Source organism: Anomaloglossus baeobatrachus, chromosome 9, assembly GCF_048569485.1.
Source record: "Anomaloglossus baeobatrachus isolate aAnoBae1 chromosome 9, aAnoBae1.hap1, whole genome shotgun sequence".
In the NCBI taxonomy this organism is placed as follows: domain Eukaryota; kingdom Metazoa; phylum Chordata; class Amphibia; order Anura; family Aromobatidae; genus Anomaloglossus; species Anomaloglossus baeobatrachus.
Genome location: NC_134361.1, coordinates 155,006,641 through 155,021,360, shown reverse-complemented (window position 1 = coordinate 155,021,360; position 14,720 = coordinate 155,006,641). Strand labels below are relative to the sequence as shown.

The 14,720-nt window shown below is 46.8% G+C and overlaps 1 protein-coding gene across 1 annotated transcript in view; it reads right to left on the bottom strand.

Annotated features, from left to right (window-relative positions):
* The window catches only part of LOC142251327 (protein Shroom4-like), a 1,515,126-nt gene that overhangs the window by 601,999 nt on the left and 898,407 nt on the right, over positions 1-14,720 (bottom strand). The gene's annotated exons all lie outside the window — the stretch shown is intronic.

The following is a 14,720-nucleotide window of genomic DNA, read 5'->3' as shown; positions in this document are numbered from 1 at the left end:
TCTGATACTCCTTTCGGTTATTATCAGACAGCCCCCCGTAACATTAGGACTGAGCCAAGGGTCTGGCAGTTATGGCAGAATATCAGCAGTTACACCGTTACATACAAGTACTTGAGTCACGGCTCAAGAGTATAGAGGATAAACCTCAGACCATGGTGACATCTGCACATGATCCTCGACTTGCTCTGCCAAACAGATATTCTGGCGATGCCAGATCATGTCGTGGTTTCATTAGTCAGTGTCAGATACACCTAGAGGTCAACTCTTCTCGCTTCTCTACGGAGAGGTCCAGAGTAGGCTTTATCATCTCCTTACTTCAGGACAAAGCCTTAGAATGGGCGACTCCCCTATGGGAGCGCTCTGATGTGGTTACTCTGAGACATCAAGACTTTCTTGATGCTCTTAAGGCGGTATTCATGGGTCCGCAGGTTACCCATGATGCGGCCCTGAGACTGTTAGATCTATCTCAGGGTTCGTTATCCACTAGTTCTTATGCCATTGCTTTTAGAACTCTGGTGGCAGAACTAGATTGGCCAGAGAAGGTGTTGATTCCTATCTTCTGGAGAGGGTTGGCAGGCTATGTCAAGGATGCCCTTGCTACTCGTGAGGTCCCTGCTTCTCTGGAGGACTTGATCACAGTAGCAACGAGGATCGATGTACGCCATAAGGAACGTAGACTCGAGGTCTCTTCCTCACGCCCTAAGCATCGGGCTATTCCAGTTGTTGAGGGTCCACTACCATCTTCCTCAGCATCTGAAACATCTCCCACTCCTATGGAGTTAGGTCATACGTTCTCCAGACTACGCAAGTCTGGTCCTCCTATATGTTACGTATGTCGTCAGGCTGGGCACTATGCCAACAAGTGTCCTAGTTGTCAGGGAAACTCCCTGGCCTAGTAACCATTAGAGGGGGGTTACTAGAGACGTCTTCTGCACCCTCTAAGTGTTGTATCCCAGGTCAGCTCTCGTTATCTGAGAATACATGGCCTATTATGGCTTTTGTGGATTCCGGAGCTGACGGGATTTTTGTGTCCTCAGGATTTGTAAAGGGGCACAATATTCCCTCTATCATGTTAGAGGCGCCTATTCCTGTCCGTGTTGTTAATGGAACTATGTTGTCTGACTCCATTACATTGAGGACAGTTCCCTTGCGCCTTTCCCTGTCTCATGGTCACATAGAGGAGATTTCTTTTCTTGTTTTGCCTGAGGGTATAGACGACGTCCTTCTGGGTCTTCCATGGCTTCGGACTCATGCTCCTCACATTGACTGGGAGTCTGACAGCATTATTAGTTGGGGTTCGAAATGTCAGTCCCGATGTCTTCCCTTACCACCTAAGGTCGTTGCGGTTGCATCAACTGATCTCTCTCCCATACCTACACCCTATTTGGATTTCGCTGACGTGTTCTCCAAACAGGGTGCTGAGGTTCTTCCACCCCATAGGCCGTATGACTGTGCCATAGACCTTATCCCAGGTTCGGTTCCACCTAAAGGCAGGGTTTACCCCCTGTCGATACCTGAGTCGGAGGCCATGTCGACCTATATAAGAGAGAGTTTAGAGAAGGGGTTCATTCGTAAGTCTGTCTCTCCCGCGGGAGCTGGGTTTTTCTTTGTTCGGAAGAAAGAGGGTGATTTGCGTCCCTGCATAGATTACAGGGGTCTCAACGCAATCACAATAAAGAACAAATACCCATTACCTTTAATTTCGGAGCTCTTTGACAGACTGAGAGGAGCTCAAGTTTTTACGAAGTTGGATCTGCGGGGTGCGTATAACTTGGTACGAATTCGAAAGGGTGACGAATGGAAGACCGCTTTTAACACCCGAGACGGTCACTATGAATACTTCGTCATGCCTTTTGGGTTATGTAATGCACCCGCAGTATTTCAGGACTTCGTAAACGATGTGTTCAGGGATTTACTGTTATCCTCAGTAGTGGTGTATCTGGATGACATCCTGATTTTTTCTCCTGATCTGGAGACTCATCGTCAGGATGTCGTTCGTGTCCTTTCCCGTTTAAGGGAGCACTCATTGTTTGCTAAACTCGAGAAATGTGTATTCGAGCAGTCCTCATTGCCTTTTTTGGGTTACATTATTTCACAAGAGGGTCTGGCTATGGATCCTGCGAAGCTCTCTGCTGTCCTGCAATGGTCCGAACCTCATTCCTTGAAGGCGGTGCAACGCTTCTTAGGATTCATAAATTATTACAGGCAGTTCATACCACATTTTTCTACTTTGGTGGCCCCTTTGGTGGCCTTGACTAAGAAAGGTGCTAATCCCAAAGCCTGGTCTACTGAGACATCTCAGGCTTTTGAGGCAGTAAAAAGACACTTTTCAACTGCTCCCGTTCTTCAAAGACCCGATGAGAATAAGCCCTTCCTCTTAGAGGTTGATGCCTCTTCAGTGGGTGCTGGTGCGGTCTTGTATCAAAAGAACGGTGCAGGTAGAAAAAGGCCATGTTTCTTCTTTGCTAAAACCTTTTCACCGGCAGAGAGAAACTATACCATTGGGGATAGGGAACTGCTCGCCTTGAGATTAGCCTTGGAGGAGTGGCGTCACTTGCTGGAAGGAGCGAAACATCCTTTCCAGGTCTATACAGACCATAAGAATCTGACGTACTTACAAACCGCTCAGCGTCTGAATCCTCGCCAAGCCCGCTGGTCCTTGTTTTTCTCCCGCTTTCACTTCTCCATCAACTATCTGTCTGGGAGTAAGAATAACAAGGCAGACGCCCTGTCTCGCTCTATGCTTTCTACCCAGGAAGAGATTGACGAACCTCGTCTTATCCTTCCCTCCAGGGTTTTTCATACGCTCTCCCCTGTGACGTTAGACCAAATCCCACCGGGCAAGACCTTTGTTCCGCCTGATCGACAGAATGATATACTGTCATGGGCCCACACCTCAAAGGTGGGTGGGCATTTTGGTATTAGGCGGACACGAGAGTTACTGGAGAGGTGGTATTGGTGGCCACACTTAGCCAGCCACGTCAAGAGATATGTCGGTTCCTGCTACTCGTGTGCTCGCAACCGTCCATTACGGCAGAGACCGGCTGGGCTCTTGCATCCTTTACCAGTGCCAGATAGACCATGGGAGGTGGTAGGCATGGACTTTGTGGGTGATCTTCCATGTTCACAGGGACATAGATTTATGTGGGTCATTACGGACCATTTCTCCCGGATGGTTCATCTCGTACCGTTATCGAGAATCCCATCTTCCAGGTTACTAGCCAAACTATTCCTCAAGCATGTCTTTAGGCTTCACGGGATGCCAGATCGTATCATTTGTGATAGAGGCCCGCAATTTACTTCCCGTTTCTGGCGAGATCTTTGTAGCCTTCTGCAAATTGAGTTGAATCTCTCTTCGGCATACCATCCGGAGACTAATGGTTTGGTTGAACGTACCAATCAATCTATGATTATATACCTTCGACACTTTGTTGCTGAGAACCACGATAACTGGTCCTCCCTCCTACCCTGGGCAGAATTTGCCCTTAACAATTCGCTGGCTGAGGCCACTGGGCAGACACCGTTCGTACTCAATAATGGGCAACACCCTAGGGTACCGGTACCGTTTCCCACTGCTGCACCTCCTCCTCTTGTGGCCGACTGGGCAACTAATGCCAGAGAGGTTTGGGATCGGACTCAAGAGTCGATCCAAGCAGCTAAGGACCGTATGAAGACGGTGTCCGATCGGTTTCGTCGCCCGGCTCCTGTCTTTTCTCCAGGGGACTTTGTGTGGCTCTCTGCAAAACACGTGAGACTTAGAGTGAGCTCTGTCAAATTTGCTCCTCGCTTCCTGGGTCCTTATGAGGTTCTTCGACAAGTAAATCCTGTAGTCTATCAATTGAAGTTACCTGTCCATCTTAGGATTCATGACAAATTCCATGTCTCACTGCTAAAGCCGGCTATTTTACCTCACGCTCGTGAAGTGCACTCTCCTGCCTCTGATTCCTCTCGCTCTAGCTATGAGGTACGAGCCATAGTTGGTTCTAAGATGGTTAGAGGGCGCAGGTTCTTCTTGATAGATTGGGAGGGCTATGGCCCGGAACATCGCTCTTGGGAGCCTGAGGAGGCTGTCCATGCTCCCGACTTAGTTGCCGATTACCTGCGTCGCCGGGAGGGGGGCCCTTGAGGGGGAGGTACTGTTACGGTTGCTGCGAGCACTGGAGACTATGTCCAGATTTCTTGCTACTGCACATGTGCGAGCGCTGGAGACTAAGTCCAGATTTCTTGCTACTGCACATGTGCGAGCGCCGGAGACTAAGTCCAATCTTGGAGCCATTGCACATGTGCGGGTGACATCATCGCTGACACGAGGTCACATGTCTCTGACACCTTCTATGCGGATTGGTCGCTGGTCATGTGCTTGTGACGTCTTGCTCGGTGATAGGCCAGCATGACGTCACTCCTGTCGTTCTGGCAGCGGATTGGCTCTGGTGTCCTCCATCTTGGATGAGGCACAGAGTCTATATAAGACCCTGACACACGCCGCATGGTGCTCAGTCCTCTTGGTTCATGCATATGAGTAGACGCTCTGTGCGCGTTCCTCTAGGCATTCCTCTGTCTATGCTAGGTGAGCGCTACCGGCAGGGTAGCGTTCTTATACCTTACAGCTTCAGCTGCTGTCCGTATCCTTACCTCTTAGGGGAGCGGACATAGGCAGGTGCCTGAGGCACATGGTCTGGCTGGGCCTTGTGATTCTACTCGTAGGTGGACGTTGCCGCTAGGGTAACGTTCCTTATACTGCGTCTGGCAGTTGTTCGTATCCTCGCACACTAGGGGAGCGAACAGAGGTAGGAGCTTTGTGCGGCTTACGCTGCTGTTCGTCTCTTTTGCACCACTAGAAGAGCAGACCTAGGCAGGTGCCATATCTAGTGGTTCGTGTCCTCGCACACTAGTGGAGCGAACGCAGGTAGGAGCTTTGTGCGGCATACGCTGCTGTTCGTCTCTTTTGCACCACTAGAAGAGCGGACCTAGGTAGGTGCCATTTCGCACACATTGCCTTTGTCTCTGTGATTATTAACAGAGATCATTCCACACACCCTCCAAGTAAGGGAGGAATTGCTTTACTTACTTATTATATCCTTCTGTGAGTTAACAGAGGTATTGCACTCTGCCATAGTCTGCAGCAAAGTCTTTGCACGGTGGACCCTGACTGTCTGATACTCCTTTCGGTTATTATCAGACAGCCCCCCGTAACAGAGGCGGTGATGTTGTGTGCGACATGCTGGTGTAGCGCAGGCACACCTTTCTTAGAGAAGTAGTGGTGACTGGGCATCTGGTTCTGGGACACAGCGATAGACATATGGTCTCTAAAATCCTGTGTGTCCACCAGGCGGAAAGGCAGCATTTTGGTAGCCAAGAGCTTACAGAGGGATGAAGTCAACCTCTTAGCTTTGTCATGGGTCGCAGGAAATGGCCTTTTATTTGTCCACATCTGAGGGACAGAGATCTGGCTGCTGTGTGTAGACAGTGGTGAGTAGAATGTCCCTGGAAAAATGCAGGTTTGTGAGGAAAGTGCAGGCGTAGACATGATGTTGCCTTCATCCAATGTTGGTGCTATTGATGTCTGAAAGAGCTGTACGCACGCACTTGTTTCCCCTTCCAAACCAACTGACGACCTACCAAGCAAACTGCCTGTTTCGGTTACAGTGGTGGAAGTTGTGCGTGGAAAACCAGGTGTGACAGCTGTCCCCACAGTCCTAGAAGATGAAGAGCGCGCGGATGCACTGGAAGAGGCAGGCAGTGGATGGTCCGCTCCGCTAGGCCGCATTGCAGCACGGTGAGCTTCCCACTGGGACATATGATATTTATTCATGTGACAATTCATGGAAGAAGTTGTCAAACTGCTGAGGTTTTGCCCTCTACTAACAGAATCATGACAAATTTTACAGATCACATAATTTGGGCGATCTTTTGCTATGTCAAAAAAGGACCAGGCTAGGCAAGGCTTAGAGGGCATGCGACCTTCTGAGCCCCCCCGACTAGTGTTCAGAGGTAGAGTGGTGGCTGAGGATGTAGTTGTAGACGTGCTACCCGTACTATGCCTCTGTCCAGGAAGGCGCAAGGTAACTTCGTTGTCAGTAGCATCCTCATCCACCACCTCTGTTGACCTCCTCGAGTGCCTGACTGTGGGTTGACAGTAGGTGGGATCTAGAACTTTTTCATCAAGCGTTGTGTTTGCACTCCCCTCACCCTCAGACCGAGCCTCTTCCTGCCCTGACCGAATATTTAAGTTGTCATCCCAATCTGGTATCTGCGTCTCATCATCATCAGTATGTTCTTCATTGTCTATACCAACAGGTGTTACAGTTTGTGAATAAAGGTCCAGTCACACTAAGCAACTTACCAGCGATCCCAACAACGATAGGGATCGCTGTTAAGTTGCTAGGAGGTTGCTGGTGAGATGTCACACTAAGCGACGCTCCAGCGATCCCACCAGCAACCTGACCTGGCAGGGATCGCTGGAGCGTCGCTACACAAGTTGCTGGTGAGCTCACCAGCAACCAGTGACAAGCCCCCAGCGCCGCGTGGAAGATGCTGCGCTTGGTAACTAAGGTAAATATCGGGTAACCCACCCGATATTTACCTTGGTTACCACCACACGGAGCTACACGTGCAGAGAGCAGGGAGCAGCGCACACTGAGCGCTGGCTCCCTGCTCTCCTAGTTACAGCACACATCGGGTTAATTACCCGATGTGTCCTGCAGCTACGTGTGCACAGAGCAGGGAGCAGCACACAATGCTTAGCTCTGGCTCCTTGCTCTACTAGTTACAGCACACATCGGGTTAATTACCCGATGTGTGCTGCAGCTAAATGTGTACAGAGCAGGGAGCAGCGCACAATGCTTAGCGCTGGCTCCTTGCTCTCCTAGTTACAGCACACATCGGGTTAATTAACCCGATGTGTGCTGCAGCTAAATGTGCACAGAGCAGGGAGCAGCGCACAATGCTTAGCGCTGGCTCCTTGCTCTCCTAGTTACAGCACACATCGGGTTAATTAACCCGATGTGTGCTGCAGCTAAATGTGCACAGAGCAGGGAGCAGCGCACAATGCTTAGCGCTGGCTCCTTGCTCTCCTAGTTACAGCACACATCGGGTTAATTACCCGATGTGTGCTGCAGCTAAATGTGCACAGAGCAGGGAGCAGCGCACATTGCTTAGCGCTGGCTCCTTGCTCTCCTAGTTACAGCACACATCGGGTTAATTAACCCGATGTGTGCTGCAGCTACATGTGTACAGAGCAGGAGCCGGCACTGACAGTGAGAGCGGAGGAGGCTGGTAACAAAGGTATATATCGGGTAACCAAGGACAGGGCTTCTTGGTTACCCGATGTTTACATTGGTTACCAGCCTCCGCAGAAGCCGGCTCCTGCTGCCTGCACATTTAGTTGTTGCTGTCTCGCTGTCACACACAGCGATCTGTGCTTCACAGCGGGACAGCAACAACTAAAAAATGGCCCAGGACATTCAGCAACAACCAACGACCTCACAGCAGGGGCCAGGTTGTTGCTGGATGTCACACACAGCAACATCGCTAGCAACGTCACAAAAGTTGTTCGTTAGCAGCGATGTTGCTAGCGATGTTGCTTAGTGTGACGGGGCCTTAAGGGTCAACATTGTGCTCAGAAACTTGGTCCTCACGGCCTGAATCAGAGTCACAAAGGTTCTGGGCATAACTGCAGACCATTTCCTGGTCTGTACTCACTGTAGCTTGGGAGCAGACCTCTGATTCCCAGGCTATAGTGTGACTGAACAGCTCTGCAGACTCAGCCATCTGAGTTCCACGATACTGTGCAGGGCGGATGGAGACTTGAGAACTTGGAGAAAGGAAGTGTGATTGGGATGACAACTCAGATGACAGGTGTTTTTTGGATGCGGTAGTTGAAGTGGCGGAGAGGGCACTTGTTGGACCACTTGAGATCCATTCAAGCATTTTCTTTTTTTGGCCATCATCTACCTTTGTTCCAGTTGTTCGTGTCCGTAAAAAAGGGAGCACCTCGGATTGTCCACGGTAAGTAGTAGACATCTTACTTTTGCTGGAAGATGGTCGATCTTTAGCAGATGTTAATAGATCTTTGCCACCTTCCCCACGGACAAACCCTTTTTTTCCTTTTCTAACACGGCTCTTAACCTATCCACCAGCATCTGTCATTTTGCCACTCATTTTGATTGCGACAAGATTGTGCACTTAAAATGTGGTAGTAAAAATTGAGAGGTGGTGTAGATTGCAGCAGTGGTCTAGCTTTATTGACAGCAGAATAAACAACAATAACTATCCCTGACAATGCAACTACGGCCCTTAAACTGGCAGCAGTTTGCTATTAGAATGGCTTAGTAAAAATGAGTTTGAGTGTGCAATGCAGAGGTGCTGCAAATAGCTTTGCACCAGTGGGACAATAATGAAGTCCAACAGCCACTTTTAGGATGCCACTAAGTTTACTCAGTGTTTGCTAGTATAATGTCTGAGTAAAAATGAGTTTGAGTGTGCAATGCAAAGGTGCTGCAAATATCGTTCCACCAATGGGACAATAATGAAGTCCAACAGCCACTTTTAAGATGCCACTAAGTTTCCTCAGTGTTTGCTAGTATATTAGCTTAGTAAAAATGAGTTTGAGTGTGCAATGCAGAGGTGCTGCAAATATATTTGCACCAGTGGGACAATAATGAAGTCCAACAGCCACTTTTAGGATGCCACTAAGTTTCCTCAGTGTTTGCTATTATAATGGCTTAGTAAAAAAGATTTTCAGTGTGCAATGCAGTGGTGCTGCAAATATCTTTGCACTAGTCGGACAATGATGAAGTCCAACAGTCACTTTTAGGATGCCACTAAGTTTCCTCAGTGTTTGCTAGTATAATAGCTTAGTAAAAATGAGTTTGAGTGTGCAATGCAGTGGTGCTGCAAATATATTTGCACCAGTGGGACAATAATGAAGTCCAACAGCCACTTTTAGGATGCTACTAAGTTTACTCAGTGTTTGCTAGTATAATGGCTTAGTAAAAATGAGTTTCAGTGTGCAATGCAAAGGTGCTGCAAATATCGTTCCACCAATTGGACAATAATGAAGTCCAACAGCCACTTTTGGGATGCCACTAAGTTTCCTCAGTGTTTGCTAGTATAATAGCTTAGTAAAAATGAGTTTCAGTGTGCATTGCAGTGGTGCTGCAATAGCTTTGCACCAGTGGGACAATAATGAAGTCCAACAGCCACTTTTAGGATGCCACTAAGTTTCCTCAGTGTTTGCTAGTATAATGGCTTAGTAAAAATGAGTTTCAGTGTGCAATGCTGTGGTGCTGCAAATATCTTTGCACCAGTGGATCAATAATGAAGTCCAACAGCCACTTTTAGGATGCCACTAAGTTTCCTCAGTGTTTGCTAGTATAATGGCTTATTAAAAATGAGTTTCAGTGTGCAATGCAGTGGTGCTGCAAATATCTTTGCACCAGGGGGACAATGATGAAGGCCAATAGCCACTTTTAGGATGCCACTAAGTTTCCTCAGTGTTTGCTAGTATAATGGCTTATTAAAAATGAGTTTCAGTGTGCAATGCAGTGGTGCTGCAAATAGCTTTGCACCAGTGGGACAATAATGAAGTCCAACAGCCACTTTTAGGATGCCACTAATTTTCATAGTTTCATAGTTTCATAGTTTTTAAGGTTGAAGGGAGACTCTAATGCCTGCTTTAAACGTTGCAATTAGTTGTACAATCGCATTTGCGATGTGACACGCCCAAGTTGCATACGGGATTTTAAGAGATTGCACGTAGGGCGTTCATTTGCTGTCACACGAGCGTTAGTAGTCTATGTTAAATTGATCAATTTTGTGTGCGATCCTTTAGATCATGTCTTCTGTGACGTATGCATTGTGCACCCTTTTTTTTCTTATTTATTGACTTGCCATTCGTGTGTAATGTGTAGGGATGCGTTTTTACTATGTCATCTGCCATTCAGCTCTGCTACATGGCCGCTGACAGCAGACACAAACAGCCATGTAGCAGAGCTGAATGGCAGATGACAGCAGACACAGAAAGAGCCGCACGATCAGAATGAACTCGGGTTAACCTAACCCGACTTCATGGTCATGCTGCGGCTCTGTCTGTGTAGCGTCCTGATCAGCGGTCACCAGTGAAGGGCTCACCGGTGACCGCTAAACTCCTAAATAACTGAATTGAGCAGCCCTCTCTCATGTACTCACTAATCCCAGATGCGGCGCTCCACGGCATTCACACTGCTCCGGCGGCTTTTACTATTTTGAAAAAGCCGGCCGCCCATTAAACAATCTCGTATTCCCTGCTTTCCCCGCCCACCGGCGCCTATGATTGATTGCAGTGAGACACGCCCCCACGCTGTGTGACAGGTGTCTCACTGCACCCAATCACAGCAGCCGGTGAGCGTGTCTATACTGCGCAGTGAAATAAATAATTAAATAATTAAAAAAAACAGCGTGATGTCTCCACCAATTTTAAAACCAGCCAGATAAAGCCATACGGCAGAAGGCTGGTATTCTCAGGATGGGAAGCTCCACGTTATGGGGAGCTCCCCAGCCTAAAAATATCAGCAAACAGCCGCCCAGAATTGCCGCATACATTAGATGCGACAGTTCTGGGACTGTACCCGGCTCTTCCCGATTTGCCCTGGTGCGTTGGCAAATCGGGGTAATAAGGAGTTATTGGCAGCCCATAGCTGCCAATAAGTCCTAGATTAATCATGTCAGGCACCTCCACGAGATACCTTCCATGATTAATCTGTAAGTGACAGTAAATAAACACACACACCCGAAAAAATCATTTGTTAGAAATAAAAAACACAAATATATACCCTGGTTCACCACTTTAAGCCCGAAAAAGCCCTTCATGTCCGGCGTACTCCAGGATGGTCCAGCGTCGCTTCCAGCTCTGCTGCATGGAGGTGACCGGAGCTCCAGCAGACACCGCCGCTCCTGTCACCTCCACGCAGAAACTTAAGACAGCCACGCGATCAGCTGAGCTGTCACTGAGGTTACCCGCGGCCACCGCTTTATCCAGTGACAGCGGGTAACCTTAGTGACAGCCCAGCTGATCGCGCGGCTGTCTTCATTTGCTGCATGGAGGTGACAGGAGCGCCGTTTTTTTAAATTATTTAATCATTTATTTCACTGCACAGTATAGACACACTCACCAGCTGCTGTGATTGGGTGCAGTGAGACACCTGTCACTCAGCGTAGGGGCGTGTCTCACTGCAACCAATCATAGGTGCCGGTGGGCGGGGAAAGCAGGGAATACAAGATTTTTGAAAAAGCCGGCCGTCCATTAAACATAGTAAAAGCCGCCGGAGCAGTGTGAATGCCGTGCAGCCCCGCGCCGGGGATCGGGGATCAGTGAGTATATGAGAGAGGGGGTAAGAGGGATAGACTGACATGGACAGAGAGAGAGGGACAGAGATAGTGACCGACTGACAGAGATTAGTGAATGACAGACTTTGTGAGGCTCTTCAGAACGCAGCTTTTCAGCTGTGCTCTGAAGCGGACCTTTTATAAGCTGCGGTGCAGAGCGCACACCTGCGCACATAGCCTCAGACATCAAAATCGTATGAGGGATGTCACACGTTTCAATTGACTAGGTTCGTGCAACAAAACGTTCAATTCTAGACAAAGATACGATGTGTTTGCGATCAACGGTTTTGCGTTCAATCCTGATCGCACGTAGGTGTCACACGCAGATACCTCACAAACGATGCCGGATGTGCGTCACTTACAACTTGACCCCAACGACGGATTGTGAGATATATTGAAGCGTGTAAAGCGGACTTAAGTCCATCTAGTTCAACCCGTAGCCTAACATGTTGATCCAGAGGAAGGCAAAAAAAAAACAATGTGTCAAACAGCTCCAATGGGGAAAAAAATTCCTTCCTGACTCCACATACGGCAATCAGACTAGTTCCCTGGATCAACACCCTGTCATAAAATCTAATATACATACTGGTAATATTATATTTTTCAAGAAAGGCATCCAGGCTCTGCTTAAATGTTAATAGTGTATCACTCATTACAACATCATGCGGCAGAGAGTTCCATAGTCTCACTGCTCGTACAGTAAAGAATCCTCGTCTGTGATTATGATTAAACCTTTTTTCCTCAAGACGTAGCGGATGCTCCCGTGTTCCAGTCGCAGGCCTAGGTGTAAAGAGATCTTTGGAAAGGTCTCTGTACTGTCCCCTCATATGTTTATACATTGTGATTAGATCCCCCCTAAGCCTTTGTTTTTCCAAACTAAATAACCCTAAGTTTATTAACCTGTCTTGGTATTGCAGCCCACCCATTCCTCTAATAATCTTGGTCGCTCTTCTATCTACCTGTAAGATTATGCTATTTATAACCTTCTATACTTTTGCTATCAAGAAAAGCATCCATTCCTCTCTTAAATTCATTCAGTGAGTTGGCCATCCCCACTTCCTCAGGAAGAGAGTTCCAGAGCCTCACTGCTCTTACCGTGAAGAACCCTCTTCTATGCTGATGTAGGAATTTTCTTTCCTCCAATCGAAGAGAATGCCCCCTTGTTCTTGTCATAGTCCTTGGTACAAACAGATCATGGGAGAGATGTCTATATGGCCCTCTGATATATTTGTACATATTTATTAGGTCTCCCCTAAGTCTTCTCTTTTCTAGAGTAAATAGACCTAATTTTGATAACCTTTCCGTGTATTGTAATGCACCCACTCCATTTATTATTTTAGTAGTCCGCCTCTGAACCCTTTCAAGTTCAGTAATATCTTTCTTGAGCACCGGTGCCCACACTTGCACACAATACTCCAAGTGTGGTCTGATGAGTGATTTGTACAGAGGGAGAATGATGTTTTCATCTTGTGCCCCCAGACCTCTTCTAATGCATCCCATCACCCTATTTGCTTTGGTGGCTGCTGCCTGACACTGGGCACTCCAATTTAGCTTCTTATTGACTAAGATGCCTAAGTCTTTTTCCATGTCTGATTTCCCCAGCAGTTTCCCATTTAGTAGGTAATCGTAGCATCTGTTTCTCCTTCCCATGTGCATGACCTTACACTTATCTGTGTTAAACCTCATTTGCCATTTTTCAGCCCAATTCTCCAATTTACTCAAATCCATCTGTAGTTGCAAACTGTCCTCCTTTGTGTTAACTACCTTACATAGTTTTGTATCATCTGCAAATACTGATATTTTACTCTGTAAACCATCCTCCAGATCATTAATAAATATATTAAATAGTAGGGGGCCCAATACAGACCCCTGTGGCACCCCACTAGTAACCCTGGCCCAATCTGAGTATGCGCCATTAATAACCACTCTTTGTTTTCTACCACTAAGCTAGCTACCTACCCATCTTACACACATTTTCCTCGAGCCCAAGCTTTCTCATTTTACTTAGCAGTCTTTTATGTGGGACAGTGTCAAATGCTTTACCGAAGTCAAGATAAATGACATCCAATGATTCTCCTCGGTCCCTGTGAGAGCTTACATCCTCATAGAAGCTGATCAGGTTAGTTTGACAGGAGCGATCCTTCATAAATCCATGTTGATATGGAGTTAAACAATTATTAACATTGAGACATTCCATAATAGTATCCCTTAAAAACCCTGTAAACATTTTACCAACAACAGATGTTAAGCTTACCGGCCTATAGTTTCCAGGTTCCCTTTTACACCCTTTTTTGAATATTGGTACCACATTTGCTAGCCGCCAGTCCAGTAGAACAGACCCAGTTTCTATAGAGTCTTTAAATATAAGGAATAGAGGCCTGTCTATCACATTACTTAACTCCCTTAATACCCGAGGGTGAATGCCATCAGAGCCTGGTGATTTGTCAATTTTAATGTTACTAAGTCGGTTCTACACTTCTTCCTGGGTTAAGCAGGTCATACTTAATGAAGCGTTTACATTATCACTCTGCATTTCCCGTGGCATATGCTTTTCCTGTGTGAACACAGTTGAGAAAAAAGTATTTAAAACATTTGCTTTTCCCACATCGCTTTGTATGATTTTACCCTCATTGTTCTTTAAAGGGCCAACACCATCAATTTTAATCTTTTTTCTGTTTATATAATTAAAGAATAGTTTGGGATTTGTTTTGCTTTCCTTAGCAATGAGTCTCTCAGTTTCTACTTTTGCTAAATGTATTTGTTTTTTACACATTTTATTTTTTTCTCTATATCTTTTTAATGCTTCTTCGCTGCCTTCTTGTTTTAGCTTTGTAAATGCCTTTTTCTTATTATTCTTTGCCCCTTTTACATCCTTATTTAGCCACATTGGTTTTCTCCTGTTCCTAGCCCTTTTATTTCCGTATGGTATGGCTAGCTTGCAGTGGGTGTTTAATACCGATTTAAAAATTTCCCACTTGTTTTCTGTGCTCCCATTTTTGAGGACATTGTCCCAATCAATTTGGCGAAGGTCTTCTCTAAGTTGATCAAACTTTGCTGTCCTGAAATTCAGCGTTTTTGTAACCCCCCTCCAAGGCACCTTACTGAAGGACAAGTGGAATTGTATTACATTGTGGTCACTATTCCCTAGGTGCCCATCCACTCGTACGTCTGTTATTCTATCTGGCCTGTTGCTTAAAATTAAGTCCAGAAGGGCTGCCCCTCTAGTTGGGCCCGGCACAAGTTGGGACAGATAATTATCCTTAGTTACTGACAGAAGCCGGTTTCCTTTCTGAGATACGCAGGTTTCAGTTTCCCAGTCTATATCGGGGTAGTTGAAAACCCCCATCATAATCACC